Source organism: Aegilops tauschii, chromosome 4, assembly GCF_002575655.3.
Source record: "Aegilops tauschii subsp. strangulata cultivar AL8/78 chromosome 4, Aet v6.0, whole genome shotgun sequence".
NCBI lineage: Eukaryota > Viridiplantae > Streptophyta > Magnoliopsida > Poales > Poaceae > Aegilops > Aegilops tauschii.
The window spans coordinates 370,618,583-370,624,582 of NC_053038.3; positions in this window are offsets into that span (position 1 = coordinate 370,618,583).

Below are 6,000 nucleotides of genomic sequence, written 5' to 3' on the forward strand. Positions count from 1 at the left end.
ATTGTAGCGGTGCTTAGGCGAAGCCCTGCGTCGGTAGCAACATCATCACCGTCATCACGCCGTCGTGCTGACGGAACTCTCCCATGAAGCTCTGCTGGATCGGAGTTCGCGGGACGTCATCGAGCTGAATGTGTGCTGAACTCGGAGGTGCCGTGCGTTCGGTACTTGGATCGGTCGGATCGTGAAGACGTACGATACATCAACCGCGTTGTGCTAATGCTTCCGCTTTCGGTCTACGAGGGTACGTAGACACACTCTCCCCTCTCGTTGCTATGCATCACCATGATCCTGTGTGTGCGTAGGAAAATTTTAAAATTACTGCGTTTCCCAACAGGATTGAACGACTCGCGTCACGCAATCGAATGGCTCGCGAGGCGGCGGATCTTTTGAAAAGATCTACCGGCCGACGCGTAGCTGCCCTCATAATTATATTAGCATGTTAAAAGCCATGAATATTTGTTGTTTATTTATGAAAAAATAATTATCAATCAGACGGAGTAGAGAAATCACGCTAAAAAATCCACAAGACTAGAGGCGCATAAACTTTCCGCACGACGGCCATCGCAAAACGAGGTCGGTATCGCCGCGGGGAATATGCACAGCATCTCCGGGATGCGTTTACCGAAATCACTAATTGAGGAGTACTTGTTGCAAAGATCACTCCAATCCCCCTGGTTGCGACAAGTGGCGCACATGCAAAGCGCGCCACTTGTCGCAACATGGGAGTTTTCCCTTTTTTTCGTAGATCCGTCTATTCAAAACGTTTTCTCTCAAACCGTGCGTCCAAATCTGGAACCGCTTTCACCGTTGGATTCCTCGCGTCGAGATCTTCAAGACTAGATCCCATGTTGATAGGTTTTGACGAACTCTTTTTCACGAAAAAAAATGGATGAAAAAAACCAGACAAAAAACCGACCCGGAAGCACGGGGTTTTTTCCCTTTCCGAAAGAGGCACGGCCGTGCCTCTCACGAAATCACAACCGTGCCTCTCGCGGAAGAAAAAAAGAAGAGAAAACACGTTTTTTTGTTTCCGAGGAGGCGCGGCCATGACTCTCGTGAAAGCACAACCGTGCCTCTTGCGGAAGCAAAACCGTGACTCTCGCGAAAGGAAAAAAAACAGAAAATGCGTTTTTTCCCTTTCCAAGAGGCACGGCCGTGACTCTCGCGAAAGCACAACCGTGCCTCTCGCGGAAGCAAAACCATGACTCTCGCGACAGAAAAAAAAAGAAAACGCGTTTTTTTCCTTTCCGAGAGGCACGGACGTGACTCTCGCGAAAGCACACCCGTGCCTCTCACGGAAGGAAAACCGTGACTCTCGCGAAAGAATAAAAAACAGAAAACACGTTTTTTTCCTTTCCGAGAGGCACGGCCGTGACTCTCGCGAAAGCAAACCCGTGCCTCTCGCGAAAGGAAAAAAACGCATTTTTTTGCGCAAATTTTTTTTTTCTAAATTTTTTTGATTGAAAATCTAAGGAAGACTAGTCGAAAACCAAAACGTCGAAAAAACCCCGAAAAAAACCGTTTAAAAAGCCGAAAACGCGTGCGGAAAAAAACCCGGAGGGAGCGGCTAGAGCGCGATACGTGGCGAACGGCTGAGAGCGTGCCAAGTAGCGCTGATCGTTACGAGGCTCCCGAAAGAGCAATCGTTAACTAGTTGCTCTCTGCGCTTCCCTGCCGCGCCCCACGGTGTCCCATACATGGCACTGTGCCTGTTTTGGGCCGGGTTGTGAAGTCTCCGCGTTGCTTGCTGTGGATCGCATCTTACAACGATCTCCAAGTGAGGAAGATAGGATGGGCCTCGCACCCCCAGCCCTGCAAGCTGCAGCCAGGCTCTCCTCCTACTCGTAAGGTGGGCCGAGCCTAAACAGGCCCCCGGGTTTCAGGTGCACCTCACTGACTGAGCAGTATCTTCTAAAAAAACTGACTGAGCAGTCTTACCATAGACCGTTGTCAGTCGTAGTCGTACGTGCAGACTGGCGATCCGACATGTCGTAGTAGCTCGTCGTGGACGCGGTTAGGTGGCTGCCGGCCGGTCCCCGCCTCATGCTGCGAGATCAAGGCCTGGAGAGTGAAGTCTAATTTAAACCTTGAGGTTGTAGAGGTCGTCGTATACGAACCCTCACGTCCAAATCCCTGAAGTCTATACCCTATACTCTTCAATCCCAGTCGTTTTTAACCTTGATGCCTTTTTAGGAGGGGATTTGATGACGTGGCACAGAGACACTGGGATTGTTGACTGAACTTGGATTTCAGAGCACACATGCATGCATGGTTTTTATTTGCATGGATCGATGGATGGTTAAAGGACGTGGGCAACGAGTTGGCTGCCGGGAAGCCGCGGAACAAGTTCCTCCCGTACGGCCAGTGCCAGTGGACGAGCGCACCACACGCGTAGTCCCGGTGTCCCATGCCAGCAAAGCTCGGCCGACTCGGAGCAAGAAGAGCAGCGACACTTCCATGTAACTGAGGAGGAAGAGCACGTAGACGAGCTATGCCACGCAGAGGGGGTGTTGTTCAAGGCTTGTTCCGCCTAGCGTGTTGTAGTAGAGATGGACAGCAGCGGAGGCGTACGACGCAGAAGCTATGCTCGACGCCGGCAAAGGCAGAGTTGTACTACAACTAAAAGGTGTTCTTCTCTACAGCGGGGTCCTAGGCGAGCGGGCGCCGGCTGCAAGGTGAACTCGGAGTCGTCGCGCCCCGAGGCAGCCCACTTCTTCCTATGATTCAAACAGATGCACAAATATGGGCTCTTTGGACAAAGCAGAGCTCGTGGATGGCATGCGCGGCCAGGCATAGACGGTGCACTACAGGGTGGACGGGAAGCTAGCGTAACGTCCTGCTTACTCGCCTTCGAGGCGGCCGTTGTGCAGCTGCACTTGCTCGCCGTCGAGTATGCCATTGTCCAACCGCGCTTGCTCGCTCCTTCCTAGAGCCGTCTTCCGCCGCTTAAACTGCTCGCCGTTGTGGCCTCGGGCCACCACGAGCATGGACGCAGCCTTGTCCTCGCTCATAATCGCGCACTAGCTCGTCCCGAGCGGCCGAGCCGCACTGTAGCGCCACCCGCTCCGTGCATTTCTCGTGCTGACATGTGGGTCTCATCCCCACCCCGGCCAATTCTGTTTGGATACGACTCTAAGGTTAAAAACGACCGGGATTGAAGAGTACAGGGTATAGACTTCAGGGATTTGGACGTGAGGGTTTATTCCCGACAACCTCTACAACCACAAGGTTTAAATTAGACTTCACTCAGGCCTGGATAATGCTGTCCTCAACACAAGCGACGCACAACAATGAGTAACGCTACTGTTGACGAGAACGCGATCTCGTGATTCATGTGGCCGTGTTGAGCGGACAACACGGCCACTAACAGTGAGGCTAGCTACGAGTCCAACAACGCCAAGCACGCGCGCACAAAGTCACTGTAGATTTTTTTAGAATCGCTGCAGATCTTGGGTGGTATGGTAATGGTATTCGTTTTTTTAACTTGATGATACGATTTCATGCATCAGAAAGTTACTAGTATAACTTCAGCAGCACTGCATTGAAGATACTGCTCACGTAGGAACAAGTAACATTTACAGTTGCGCACGTGAGAGCATGGTAGACATCTTTTTTAAGAAAAGATAAGAGATGATCTCTTAAGGGCATGTACAATGGTGCTATCTTAGCAGTGCCACGTAGGATAAGTGATGAGGTGGAGGAGAGAGAACTCATAAGAAAAGGCTTATCTTCTCTTATTTAAGATAAGACAAGAGATGATCTCTTAGCACAATATGTCTCACCATGTTTTTAGGAATGACTAGTTATTGAAGATAAGGCTAAGAGATGACTGAGGGAGTCCTGGACTAAGGGGTCCTCGGACGTCCGGCCTGTTATTCATTGGGCCGGACTGATGGGCCATGAAGATATGAAGGCCGAAGACTATACCCGTGTCCGGATTGGACTCTCCTTGGCGCGGAAGGCAAGCTAGGCGACCAACTATGAAGATTCCTTCTTATGTAACTGACCCCATGTAACCCTAGATCTCTCCCGTGTCTATATAAACCGGAGAGCGTAGTCCGAATGAGAGAATACTCATTACCATATTCACATAGGCTAGACTTTTAGGGTTTAGCCATTACGATCTCGTGGTAGATCAACTCTTGTAACACTCATATTCATCAAGATTAATCAAGCAAGAGGCAGGGTATTACCTCCATAGAGAGGGCCCGAACCTGGGTAAACATCGTGCCCCCCGTCTCCTGTTACCATCGATCCAAGACGCACAGTTCGGGACCCCCTACCCGAGATCCGCCGGTTTTGACACCGACATTGGTGCTTTCATTGAGAGTTCCACTATGCCGTCGATGAAAGGTTTGATGGCCCCTTCAATTGTCAATAATGACGCTGTCCAAGGAAGAACCTTCCTCCCCAGACAGATTTTTGTGTTCGGCGGCTTCGTACTGCAGGCCAACTCGCTTGGCCGTCTGGAGTAGATCGATAGCTACGCCCCTGGCCACCAGGAGATGGATCCTGTTGCTGCAACGGGCCCAGAACCAAAGCAGATCGTGCCCTCCGAAGCCACAAAGTCCGCGGCGTTGGAGCCGCACACGGACTCGACATCTTGCAATGTTTGCGTCAATGGAACTCCGGACTCGTCTCCGGCTATACGTTCCGGACCAGGTACGCCTACGTACACCGAGCTGGATCGGTTATCGATTTTCAAATTTAGCGCCGCAGACATCTTCTAGCATTCACCTTTGGGTGACGTGCTAAACTCTTTAAAGAACTTGTCCTTGGAAAAGGACTCATAGCCGAACTATATTCGGTTCGAGCTAGAGGCGGACGACGAGGAATTTTGCTTCTCACCCGCCACCCACTTCATAGCCACTGTCGATGACTTAACTGACGTGCTTGACTATGGCTCCGAAGACATCGATGGTATGGACGACGATGCCGACAAGGAGCAAGGCCAAGACCCGCCATTCACTGGACGCTGGACGGCCACCTCTTCGTATGACGTGTACATGGTTGATACACCCAAAGGATCTGGCAACGACAAAGAAGAACCAGATGCTAATAAACCCTCTGAGACACAGTCCAAGCGCCGGCGCCCCAAACGCCGTTCTAAGCCTCGTCGCTCAAAAGATGGCAACACTGGCACCAGAGAAAATAGTACTTCGGGCGACGCCGAAAACAATGAAGACCGTGTCGGAGCGGCATCCGAACAGGAGGAACATGACAACAGGCAAGACAACCCTGATGAACAGGCCATAGAAGATGGCTCGGAGGACGATAGTTACCGTCCACCCTCCAAGGAGGAGACAAGCCTCAGCGACGAAGACTTCATCGTGCCTGAGGATCCTTTGGAGCAGGAGCACTTTAAGCTTCAGCTCATAGCCATTGCAAGGAGCCTGAAAAAGAAGCAGCAGCAGCTTCAAGCTGAACAAGATCTGCTCGTCGGCAGATGGATTGATGTCCTGACAGCCGAAGAATACGGCCTCAAGCGCCCAGCCAAGAGCTACCCGAAACGCAGACTGCTACCTCAATTCGATGAGGAGGCACCGGAGCGCACATCTCCCTCGCGTAATGCGGAACGACCACCACGTGGTCGAGACAGGGCGGTCGACTGGCCACCCCGCGGTCGGGATAATGCGGCAACTCAGGCCGAACAGCAGCCTGCCCCACCACCCCACAAAAATAGAGACGAAAGAGTTCGGGGTCACACGTACGACCTCTGGCAGACCCTGGACAGTAGAGTAGAACATACAAGATCGATCTACGGATCGTGAGGACGTGCCTCGAGGCACGACGACGGCTACCTATTCGGACGTGATAAACCCAACCACGCCCGGGCCGAATGCCGCAGACGGACTCCATTAGAGCTATGCCGCGATGCGGCCCGGTACAGAGGTGCCGCACACCCTCTCTGCTTCACAGATGAAGTACTGGATCACGAATTCCCCGAGGGGTTCAAGCCCGTCAATATCGAATCATACGACGGCACAACCGATCCCGCGG